At 38.9% G+C, this 13,509-nt stretch overlaps 1 protein-coding gene across 2 annotated transcripts in view; it reads left to right on the plus strand.

The window, feature by feature from the left end:
- Window positions 1–13,509, plus strand: part of LOC308468824 (phosphatidylinositol-binding clathrin assembly protein-like) — a 54,592-nt gene that overhangs the window by 2,500 nt on the left and 38,583 nt on the right. The window lies entirely within an intron of this gene.

Consider the following 13,509-nt stretch of genomic DNA (forward strand, 5'->3'; position numbering starts at 1 on the left):
TGTTGCTTTCATTAGTAAGGTCAGTAGCTTTTAGATCCCCCCCATCTTGTGAATTTACATTGCAACTTCCAAATAACTGAAATTAAAATATCTGTTCCCTAAGAAGTCAGTGAATGAATATTGTCAAGTGACTCTCATCATAATGGAATCTGCCTCCAAATAAAGAACATTCTTAACCTGATGCCTCAAAGGTCTGAAGTCTTCTGTTAACACTTTGACCAGATAAGATATTGTAGTATGCTTACTTGGAGTTTAGCAGTCTTGTTTTACATGTATGGTTAAAAACTGCAGCCCTGGAAGATGAAAGTTTTCATCCTGAAGTTAGAGTAGCAAGCTAGTTGAGAAATTGCCCAGTTTGTCTCACCTCAATCATAAGTTTGCTGGGAAGTCACTCTTGGCCTCAATCTTTATCTGCAGTATGGGACTAATACTAGGCTATCTTACGTGGATGTTGCAAGGATTTCTGAGATAATGTATCTGAAGTACTTTGAACACTCTAAAGTGTTTTATACATGTTCAGTAATGCTGTTTCATTAGTGCTGTATGTTTCATAATGTATTCAACAGCATGCATAAAACACTGTCTACCTAGAAATCTACTTGCTACCCTTTGATGTGGAGAAACTGTGTTGACATGAAATATAGTTACTCTGCTGCATATTGCAAAACATATATTGAATCTGATTGTTGCTTGGTGTGAGTGTGTTTCCTATTACTTTCAGGGACAACTTACCAGGGGCTCCAGCTAATATGTGGTGCAGTAACAATGTGCATTTCCCACGTCTTACTCTGTGATTAAATATTTCTTTGTGAATACTGATTTGTTTCTGATGTACTCTTCGATCCTGTTTCCGCAAATATATAAACTGTTTTGCAGGGCAAAAGCCACCCCTATTTGAGCCCTTCTTGTATTTTCTTTTTTTTTTTTTTTTAAAGCCAGTATCTAGACACTCTTTACAAAGCAATACATAAGAGGCAGGCACTATTTTACGTAGTTCAATAAGAAGCATTAGTTGCTTACAGTGTTCTGACCAGTGATTGCAAAGGCACTGTGGTGACTAATAAGAATTTAAGCATTTGTTTTAATGTTTAACTTGACTTGTGATAGCCCCCATCAGGTATCCTTGGTGTCCTCCACCTCCTGCAGCAGCATTTCTGGCTACAAGCCCATTGTGTGTTTAATCCCATTCGATCCTGAAAGATTATTGGGACTTCTTGTGCTCAAAAGCTGGATCTTTCAAAAGCAATAATATTCTGAAGTCTGAATAATTATGTAGTCCCTGTTGTCATCATTGGTATGCTAGCATCTTAGAATCCTTTAAGTATAACACAACATTTTGTTGTCTGGATCATTTCTCTATCTTCTGCGGTTGTGAAGTCACCCAAGGCCTAGGTCATAATGTAACCTTCATATGTGCTTTTAAAGAATGATAGTCTTCAGAATGAAAGGAAGTATAAATTAATTGTAACATCCGAAGTTCTTGATCCCAGAAGCTTAGTATGTGCAGCTGTTGCAGCAAACAACAAAGAGTGCTTTGGCACTTTAAGGACTAAACTTATTTATTCATGCTTGTGTATTTAAGAGTAGTTTACAAAGAGTGTTTTGGCACTTTAAACTTACTTATTGATGCTTGTGTATTTAAGATTAGTTTGGGCATCAAATCCTCAGTAACCATAGCTCCAATATACTGCCTATAAAATCAGAAGAATAACACAGTTGAAGAACTACCGTCCCATATCCCTATTAAATGTGGATTACAAAATTTTTGCCGAAATTATGGCTAAAAGATTAAAAAATGTATTGGTAAAAGAGATTCATAAAGACCAGGCGGGCTTTCTCCCTGGGAGACATTTGTCAGACAATACTAGGAACATTATTAATATTTTGGAAAAATTGCAAGTTAATATTAATACTAAAGCTGTTTTAATATTTGTAGATGCGGAGAAAGCGTTTGATAACATTTCTTGGAGTTTTATGAAGAAAAACCTGCAGGGGATGGGGGTAGGTCAAAGTTTTGAAAATGGTATAAGTGCAATTTACTCGGAACAAAAAGCTAAGCTTATTGTGAATAATGTAGTTACAGAAGAATTTAAGATAGAGAAAGGAACAAGACAGGGTTGCCCAATCTCCCCATTGCTTTTTATATCGGTCCTGGAGGTCATGCTCAATATGATTAGGAAAGACCAATTGGTTAAAGGTATACAACTCGGAGCTAAACAGTACAAACTGAAAGCTTTTGCCGATGACATAGTTTTGACATTACAGGAGCCAGAAGCTAGTACAAAAAGAGTGTTACAATTAATCCAAGAATTTGGCCAAGTAGCAGGTTTTAAATTAAACAAGATGAAAACTAAGGTATTAGAGAAAAATCTTACAGAGACAGAGAAGGAGAGGTTTCAGAAAGAGACAGGATTAACAATTGTTAATAAAGTGAAATATCTAGGGGTGAATATGACTGCCAAAAATGTGAATCTGTTTAAAGATAACTACGAAAAATGTTGGTCAGAGGTGAAGAAGGATTTAGAAATATGGTCAAAATTGAAGTTATCATTGTTGGGCCGAATTGCTGCGATAAAGATGAATGTATTGCCTAGAATGTTGTTTTTGTTCCAAACATTACAAATTGTGGATAAAATGGACTGTTTCAAGAGGTGGCAAAGAGACATTTCCAAATTTATCTGGCAGGGCAAAAAGCCTAGAATAAAATTTAAGATATTAACAGATGCGAAGGAAAGAGGGGGATTTGCCCTGCCAGATCTTAAACTATACTATGAATCAGCCGCTTTTTGTTGGCTGAAAGATTGGCTACTTCTTGAAAATGTGGACATTTTAGATCTAGAAGGTTTTGATAATGTCTTTGGGTGGCATGCATATTTATGGTATGACAAAGTCAAAGCGCATAAGGCCTTTAAGAATCATATTGTCAGGAAAGCATTATTCAATGTTTGGGTGAGATATAAGGATTTGTTGGAAAGTAAAACACCAAGGTGGCTATCACCAATGGAGGCTAAGGCTCTGAAAAAAACAAATATGGAGACAAACTGGCCAAAATATTGTGAAATTTTAGAACAAGTTGGAGATAAATTAAAATTGCAGAGCTTTGACAAATTAAAAACTAAAGTTCGAGATTGGCTGCACTATTATCAAATAAGGGAGGTTTTTAATTTTGATAAAAAGATTGGCTTCCAGGAGGAAAAATCTAAATTGGAAACGGAATTGTTAGAACCTAAAACTAAAAATCTGTCAAGAATGTATAACCTGCTGTTGAAATGGAACACACAGGATGAAATGGTTAAATCTGCTATGATTAAATGGGCGCAAGATGTTGGGCATAATATCATGTTTGCTGACTGGGAATGGTTATGGACCACAGGTATAAAATTTACGGCTTGTAACGCCTTAAGAGAAAATATAATGAAAATGATTTACAGGTGGTACTTAACCCCAGTCAAGCTAGCAAAAATTTATCATTCGCCTGATAATAAATGTTGGAAATGTAAAGAAAATGAAGGTACTTTTTTCCACCTTTGGTGGACGTGCCCAAAGATCAAGGCCTTCTGGGAAATGATATATAATGAACTAAAAAAGGTATTGAAATATACTTTCTTGAAGAAACCAGAGGCCTTCCTCTTGGGCATGGTCGGCCAATTGGTGCGAAGGGAAGACAGGAATTTCTTTATGTATGCGACAGCAGCGGCAAGAATACTTATTGGGAAATACTGGAAGACACAAGAATTGCCTACCCGAGAAGAATGGCAGAGAAAAGTGATAGACTATATGGAACTGGCTGAGATGACCGGCAGAATTCGAGATCAGGAAGAAGGGTCGATGGAAGAAGATTGGAAAAAATTTAAAATATATCTTCAGAAATACTGTAATATAAAAGAATGTTAGAAAAGGTTGGAGAAGAATACTAGACCGTATTGGCAGACAGAGTATAATGGAATAAGTAAATATGAAGTGTAAAATAAAGATAGAGGAGAATTAAATACTTTCGAATGTTAAAATAAGTAAATGAAAAGAAGGTTAGAAGGATTTGCTGGAGATACGATTCAAACTAGAATACAAAGCAGAGAGGTGAGAGGAAGTCACGGAAATAAGTAAATGGGAAAACGGTTTTAAAGGTTTAATTTGATTTTTTGTTACCTTTTTATGGTGATTTTTTGTCTTTTGTATTTTTCTTTTGTATTGTTTGTTTTTTGTATAAGATGTATGTGATTTGTTTTTCTTTTTCTACTTTTTTCTTTTTCTGTAATTTTTAAAATTGGAATAAATATTCATTAAAAAAAATATATAAAATCAGAAGAATACTTTATTGTGGTTTGTTTCCTGTGAAAGGTTGAAGTTCAAATGCAAAGTTGAAATCAATAATTGAGGAATAATTGATATTGATTTATATATATTAGTAACATTGTATTAATGTAATATTTTATTTTTATATGTAACTGTATGTTTGTACTATTTTGCATCAGGAAATTAAGAGGTGTTGACACTATGTTATTGAAGAGTTTTGAAAGCAATATCTAGCTATCTATCTATCTATATCTGTACTTTTGCCCATTTGTTAAAATGAGTTTATAATGCGAATCTCACTCCACTGGAAAAATTAAGTGCTAATAATTCTTTATATAACATGCCATTATCATGAAGTTCAAGAAGAGCTGTGAAGTGCTTATGTGATTTCTTGTACAAGAAGCATTGTTTTTTTTTAGATTGTGGAAAAAATGGTTCTGTTTAATCCACTAGTTTCCTTTGTTTGAAAAATGGCTTTTATTTAATGCTGACTGTGTAAGGAAAGGTTGGAATTATCTGAAGCTGGGAGCCATTGGGGTGTTTGTATTGAAGAGGTTATCAAGCACTGCTGTGCTGGTTTTTTTATAGAAGCGGAATAATCTGTTTTTTAGGATTGTTAGTACAGGGTGGATGTGGGTAAGAAAAGATATGTAAGGTAGATAAACGGTATGCACTTACTCAAAGCTTTCCTCTTGTCTTCTTTCTTCACATAGCACTTACAAGAATGTATGATCATCTCTTTAACACTTTCAAAGAAGAAGTATACCAGTTGCAGTAAAAATGAAACTAGAACGGTATCTTAGGCAATAAGTGAAAATTTGGGTCCAGAGAGAGGGTTGATCAGAAGCCCAGCAAAACTGATGTGGTCTTTCATAAACTGTGAATGCTCTCCAGCTTAGACTGCCATTTGGCATATCATAAAACTTTCACACCATGCATCATAATTGATACTTCAAACATGCCAAGATTCCTGCACTTCATGTTTTTAAAGGATTGTTTTTGTAAGTTACTCTACACAGAAGGAGAGATGATCCGTTGACAATCATAGCCTCTGGTTACAAAATTCGTACATCAGAACAGATCACCTGCGTATCAAATAATATAAAAGATGCTTTTGTTTGTTTATTCATGTATCCCCTGTTTGTGGCAGCTTGGTATACTTTGTTTCCCAACTGTTTATCCCTTCATAGTTGAATGGAGATTTGTTTTGGTTTTGAAAACTTTGAAACATGGATGGGAAGCCTATGGCCCTCCAGATATTGTTGGAATCCATCCTATATCAGTCCTAGCTAGCATGGCCGGTAGTCAGGGATAATGTAGGCCAACAGCATCCCTATCCCTCCTTTAGGATAACTATAGTAATCTTTCTCTCAGTCTGCCCTCTGTCCAAACATGGTATCTGATAGCAATCTGGTTTCTGATTGTGAGTGGGTTATCCTGGCACTGTGATTTATTTATTTTTCCAACTGCTGGACACACTTGAGAGAATAATTCATTCTGATACAATCTTGTATTTGTATCTTGCTGAGCAAAGAGCACTGGCAGTGGTGGTACTTTGCAGATGTAGTAGAGAGATAGTAAGGACACCAAGGTATTGTTTGCCAATGCAATGGACAGAACATTGAACCTGAATTAAAGGCAATTTTGGAAGTTTGGGCCCAGTCACTGAGCTGCTTTGCACACTTAATCTTAACTATGGTTTAAAGGTGAAAGTGCATTGTGCTGATGCATGGGACCAACAAACCTTGGTTATTGTTTGTGATTTGTTTGGAGCCAGGTTTAGTTGTAACTCTAAAACAAATCATAGCTTAGATCTTGCTGGCATGGCAGAGAAGAAGCAAAGCAGCCGTGATTTAGCCCTGTTTACCAGCACAAATCATAGTTAACCTTAATTGTGGCTTAAAGTGGCAGGCAAATGAGGCCACTTTGTCTCAGCCTAAGGTTGTTATAAGAATTAAATAATAGCATGCATGCTGCCTTGAGTGTTTTGGAGGAACCAGTCGAGGGATGCAGATGTAGTTTAAAAACGTGTGCCCATATAATAGGCATTTCAATGTGAAGAGAAGCAGAATTAACTTAAAACTGGGTGATCTGAGGGACCCTACTAGCCATATGTCTGCAAGAAATTATATCCTGCAAAGATATAATAGTGTATTTAACACTTATAAAGTGCATAACATGTTCTAAGCGCTGCACAAATATTAAAGGTAAGGCAGTTTGTATACATTCACATTTATACACTTTACAGCTGACTCTTTAGCCTACTTATGTGTTTTCATCTTCATTGTCCAGAGATGGCCACTGTACTGATATTGGAGAAACTTGAGAGCCCCCTTTCTATTCCACTTCTTTTTTGTTATCTTTTGAGGAGGCAGGTTTCTATGCATTGACTTGTACTGCCATTTTAGTGTATCCTTTTACGATAATTCTACTAGGAGAGCTCCAGTTTTTCTACTGACTTGGCTAAAGGAAGCTATAAATGGCAACCAACAACAAAATATTGCAATGTTGCCTCAGAACCTAAATTCTGGAAAATTATTGTAAATATGTTAGCACACTATCAGGTTTGGAGTAAATCAGCACTAAAAGTTACTTTGAGAATAAAGCTGAGGAAAAGAGGTATAGATTAGTTACAGTATGCAGCAGCAAAAGATAATCGTGAGAAAACCATGGAAGAGTGGGAGGGAAGTGAACTTTTAAGTGAATGTACACTGGAAAATGTTTGATCAATTGTATTTTATTTGTGAAAATTTATAAATAAAAATAAAACCAACCTAAATTCTAGGCCCCACCCAGCATGGAACTGGAGCCTTGGATTGCTGCTTGGGGCTCATAGAAAACACCTCTTTTCTTTCCCATTATTTTGTATGCCAGTGATTCCCAACTGGTGGTCAGAATTTTCAGAAGTAGGGGGCTTGGCTTTTGAAAAACAGGGGTTCCATAGTACTTAGCTATGGAAACCACTGGTATATACCAAGGGTTCAGAACTGGAACTAGCTGTCAGCCTGAACCAGTTTTATTACTGCAGGGAGGTGGGGATGAGGTGGAGTGTTCCTTAGGGATAACGGTTTGCAGTTTTCTTCAACTTTATGGCATAAATATTCTTTCTCTCCCCTCCTCCTAATACTTATTTCCAGATTACTATAAACTGTTAAGGGCTCAACAGGTCACTTCCTGTCTCTTGCTTTCTTAAATTAACACATTCAATATTTCATTGCTCAGCTGCCCATAACCATGGACTTCAGGGTTGTTCACAATTCCACTTGTCCTGTGCCTAGAAAACATGGGCCTGAGGGGTTTTCCACTTGCCCCATGTTTTCTAGGCACGGGTCCAAGCGGTATTTCATTTATCCCACCCATTTCCCCAGGAAAACCCGCTGTTTACCACTGAATCGGAACAAATGTCAGTCCACAGAAAAACTGATAGAGATTGATGTTTGTTCCAATTTAGGGGTTTCTGAGAGAAAACGGGGGGTGGGCAGGGCGGACGGACTATGAAATCCCAGGCAAACCAGGGGTTGGGGATGACATAGGCAGTCAGCTGTAGAACACCCATCAGACTTCTGCAGCTAGTTGGCACAGCTGCAGCACTTCCTAGCCATTGTGGATCGGGCTCAGGGGAGTTGTAGCTTCTTAGTAGGTACTGTTCTGAGGATTAGTTACAATAACACCTCTTTGGCTGCTGCACAGCAGCTGAACCATGCAGTCTGAACACAAGATATGCCTGGGGTTTGCCAGGGTAAAGAATGCCAGGGATTTAGAATACAGTAGCCTACAGCACTGCATGGCACAACAGAGTTCTGAATTGGATCCTTGTATGGTAATGGAGGAAATCAGAACTTGTTAGTCTCAGAGGCGTGCTGTGACAAGAAACACCCTAAGGAGCTCCTTTTTTTTTTTTTTTTTTTTTGGAAATACAGAAAACAGTTGTAAGTTTATGATGATCTCTAGCAGATACTGTAATACAAAGTTCTTTTGTAAGGAAGATGTAGGTTAGAAGAAGTACAGTACTCCTTGTAGTAATAAAGCTGGAGAATAATTATGCAGAGCTCATGAGTGCAATACAATAGAAACCAAATTGGGTTAGCTTCCAGTGGTTTCATGTAAATGTTAAAAAGACTGGGGGCCTCTGTAACCATGAGTCCTCGTGTTTGCTTCTTGTTACCTGCACCTTTCCCTTTTCTCCTCTGTGTTGGTCTCCCAACTGTGGAAATTTATAGACCATAAGATCTTCAAGGCAGGGATCTGTACTTTGGTTAAGTTACTCTTAACCCATGCACAGTGATGACGATTCTGTAGTAGTAATAATTATAACAGAACTCAGATGAATAAAATTTCCAAAACAAGCATATGAACTAGCAGCTTTTCAGATAATCATTTGCTGGCATTAGTGGGGATGGATCTGGTTTTTTGTACCTCATCCTGTGAGCCATCACCTATAGTCTCCATTTCTTTCTAGTGTAATGTAAAGGCTTATTCCTCTTCAGAGCAGCCCTGCCCCATTTCTGAGGATCGAGGCCACTTAGCTTCAATGAGCTTCAGTCTTCCTTGATCCACAGAAATGGAACAGGGCTGCTATTTCCATCCTTTTTCTCCTGGTCATTTCTGTGAAGCAGCAACAGCAGAGCTTTTTAAACAGCTGCAAGTGAAAGAGGGAAGCATCAAGGAAGAGTTGAATGTTGCCTCCATAGTTGCCGTTGGGTATAAATGTTGGTAAACAATTCCTGTGCTGCTTTCTGTGCACATGGTCTTCATATATGCAAAGAGAAGAATAGGAACATGTCAGGAGAAGAAAAGGCAGTATTCAGTATCATAATGCTTTCTCCCCCATGGAAGGTGTGTGTCACTGAAATTCTGAAGTTTTGTTATAAAAGACCAATACACAACTCTATCTTGGTCATTGTTTCAGAATTCTCAGAATCGGTAAATTAACCTTCATTAAGCCAGATGTTCATATGTGTAGTTATCTTGGATTTTGTTACTATTGAATTTTAATGAGATTTCATCATAATGTGTGATATTGAAACACAATTTTTCCTTCACTTCATTCACTAAAACTGTGTTGTGTTAATGTGCACTAGCTTCAGTCTATGTGGTCTCATGTAGATCTGAAGGTTTGATCAAATCATCCATCTACACAGTTTATAGCAATAATTTCTATGTAGTAGAGGTGGTAGACATTTTTGTTTACCTGGGTTCCACCATAACCAACAACCTTTCCATTGATGCTGAGCTGGACAAGTGTATTGGCAAAACATCTATGGCAATGGCTTGCCTCTCCAAAAGGATATGGGAGAATGTGATGCTAACGTCCAATACCAAGATGAGCACACTGCTTTGTGATAGTGAGACATGGGCAGCTTGCACCTGCCAGGAACTTGGTCATGCCCACACAATGGAAGATAACAGGACCCCCAAGGACATGCTCTGTGGGGAGCCTGGCTTCAGGCACTAGGCCTGTTGGCAGACTAATTCTGGTTTGCATAGATGTCTGCGAACATGAAGGCTGGCAACATTAACCCTGCCATGTGGAAAACCCTTGCAGACAACCACAGTGCCTAGAGACGGGACAGTCAGGTTGTGTATCCACAGCAGTTACCAGAGGAGGAATGACCACCGGGAAGAGCACAGAAAGAAGAAACGCTTTGGTACATCTGTAGTAGCACAATTGGATGCCTTAATCTGACTCAGCTGTAACAAAACATCTCTCTAATATTGGTCAAACTTCCAGCAGTTTGGCTTCACCCCCAAGTGTGCACTCCTCCATTGTCTCTTGAGGCAGATGGATTTCAACAACAATATGTAGTTAAGCAGCACTGATGGGGAAATGATGCATTTGAAATTGCGAATGTTACAGGTGCCCATTCTGGTTTTAGTACTTCATAATCTTTATTTCTGTTGGCTTATAACACCTTGCTTTCAGGATTTGCACTGACTGCCAGTTTGCTACTGGGCGAAATTCAAAGTGTTATTAAAAAGGTAAAGGTAAAGGACCCCTGACAGTTAAGTCCAGTTGCAGCGCTCATCTCGCTTTACAGGCCGAGGGAGCCGGTGTTTGTCCACAGACAGTTTTTCCGGGTCATGTGGCCAGCATGGTGAAACCAGAGCAGCGCATGGAAACACCGTTTACCTTCCCACCGAATCAGTACCTAATTATCTACTTGCACTTTCTGGTGTGCTTTCGAACTGCTAGGCTGGCAGGAGCTGGGACTGAGCAACGGGACCTCACTCCGTTGCGGGGATTCGAACTGCCGAGCCCAAGAGGCTCAGTGGTTTAGACCACAGCGCTACCCGCATCCCCAAAAAGTTATTACTGACATATAAATCTCTATGAAGCTTAGGACCAAGTTATAAGAGACTGCCTTACCCTTTATACACCCAGTAGATTGTTGCAGTTTGTGGGAGAGTTTCTGATGCAAGTTACAAAGATCTCAGAAGCCCACTCTGTGGAAAAGCATTCCTGTTGAGATGTGACAGGTGCCCACTATCTGCACTTTTTGGAAACAATTTAATATACTTTTGATCTGACAGATTTTCCCCAGCTGGATAATGAGTCTTCACCTGCTTCATGCATGCACCTTCCTTGGTGCTTTTCTCCACATAATTGCTCTTGGCTATTCTCTTGTGCATATGATCGTATGGAGAAACACAACATCTGAATAAGCAAGCAGTGGTGGGGGCGCCATAAGGTACTGCCACAATCATTTAAATTGCTTGCTGAAGGGATTGATGCACATCTCATATTGCATTTTATACCCAGGGGTGTTTGGAAATGGCCAGGAAGAGAAAATCTTTATCTGAACTGGCCCAAGAGGTGGCTTATGTGATCTGTTAGTGGAAGGGATGCTGACATTAACTTCTGATACAGATTTATATATAAACCATATTGCAATTATATTAATGTCACTGCCCAGCAGTAGGTCTATGTATGCATTTGTTTGTTAAAGAGATTTATAACCTACCCTTCCAGTACATTTGCATTCCTCAGAGCAGCTTGTCAGAGTAATGAAATGTGAAAATATATTTGTTCACTTTTATTGAGAGTCATCCAGCAAGCACATTCACAGATCACAATACACAGATCTCATTCTTCACTAAACATGCACTGTTGCATCTTGCCTTAGCTAGTAGTAAAGAAGGTTGCTTTCCTTTTAGTCCAAAATGTGGATTCTTTTTATTGTGAGCCTTCCCAAGACTAGAGATTATGTGGTTGCAGGAGGTTTGTGTGTGGGAAGCATGCAGGGAAACCAAACTAGAAATTAAGGCATACTCCTCACAAGCAGCAGTAGTCTGCTTTTTAAGAAAACTTGGGGTTCCTTTTCAGTGTGTTTAAAACTGTTAGCAATAGACATTTCTTGGAGAATAATGTTTTGATGCAACTTGCATGAGGCTGGATATGATCATTGTGATCCTAGGAAAAAACTATGATGATTAGAATCTGAGGCAAACACACCGAATTGTTCTGGTCATTATTACAATAGAAACACTATATTTTCTTCTGAACTGCAACTTGCGCTGTTTATATCTCTTGATAAATTCAAGAAGCTTGTGTACAAATCAATGTGATTTACTAGGAAATCCATAAATAGGTAAAGGGACCCCTGACCATTAGGTCCAGTCGTGACCGACTCTGGGGTTGTGGCGCTCATCTTGCTTTGTCGGCCGAGGGAGCCGGCGTACAGCTTCCGGGTCATGTGGCCAGCATGACTAAGCCGCTTCTGGCGAACCAGAGCAGCACACAGAAACGCCGTTTACCTTCCCGCCGGAGCGGTACCTATTTATCTACTTGCACTTTGATGCGCTTTCGAACTGCTAGGTTGGCAGGAGCAGGGACCGAGCAACAGGAGTTCACTCCGTCACAGGGATTTGAACCGCCAACCTTCTGATCGGCAAGTCCTAGGCTCTGTGGTTTAACCCACAGCGCCACCCGCGTCCCTGATAGGAAATCCATAGATACCTTTAAATAACTGGATCTTTCACATATTCATATCGTGGATGGTTGGTTCCATAATTCAAGGGAAAATTTGAAGAAAAATAGGACTGTAGGTCTTCATAACATTTAATCTATTTTTCCTTGTCCCCCCCCCGGTCCCCCCCCCACTGCTTAATGTAACAAGTTTCCTGATTAAGAGTTCTGAAAAACTTTAAAGTTTGCCACAATTTTGTTACATTTTGGGTTGGTTCCAGTTATTTGCTCAACTCTGGATTTGGAAGTATTTTTCTTACAGGCCAGCATTACTATCTTTGGTTTTCATAAATTGAAAAAGTATTTGCAGTTAAGGTTGTATAGCTTTGTCCTCCAATTTGGGGTGTCCATTTTAAATAAATCCTTAGTTCTCAAGCTATGGGGCAGCTCTTCCGCCTTTGGGGGGGCACCTGGTAGAGGGCTCAGAATTCTAGGAAATGACAAGCAATAGATGCCTTTTTCATCCCCCCTTTCTTTCTTTCTTTCTTTTTTTCTTAATCCTTATATTATTTACATTCATTTCTCTCCTTTCCCTCCAGTATTGTTCAAGGCTACTAACAATAATAATCCTACTACATTTTTTGAAAAGAATATGTAGAATATAGCAATCGGGTTTACACCTGGTACAAAATGCAATTGTAGCAATACAAACAGACCTCAGATGTGGATCATTATGTGTGCACAATTGGAATAATGGGTGTGGCAGAAAGCATTTCCCTGACAGTAGTTGTGAGAAACAAGGTATTGGTGGAGTAAATTAGATATTATTCCCTGAGGTTGGTTCTTAGTCTTCCAGGTCTAATGCTTTTCTTCTAATTGTCAAGACGAGCAGCAGTTAATTGATCTTGTGTATCCCCTCATTAAAGGCTCAGCTCTTCTAGACAGCAGCACCTGCCACACAGTGGTGGAAAGCTAATGCACAGCATCTTCAGTTATTTATGGAAATAGTCATATCTCAGTAGGAATGTTGTTCCATGAAACAGGAGCATCCACACTGAAACCCCAGTTGCTGTGAACAGGCGTCTGATATTTTAGGGGCTTAGAGGAAAAACTCTCCTTCAGAACGCAGTGGCCTACCAGGTATATAAGGGATGAGGTGGTCTCTCAAGTATATATTCATACTAAAACCTTGAACTTGGCCCAGCAGCAGATTGCCAGTCAGTGTAAATCCTGCAGACAATTTGCAGAATGTGTTGGTGATACTTTGCTCCCACAAGCAACCTATCTCTGAATTCTGTACTAGCAGAAGC

The sequence above is a fragment of the Podarcis pityusensis genome, assembly GCF_964106645.2.
Source record: "Podarcis pityusensis genome assembly, chromosome: Z".
NCBI classification, from domain to species: Eukaryota; Metazoa; Chordata; class Lepidosauria; order Squamata; family Lacertidae; genus Podarcis; species Podarcis pityusensis.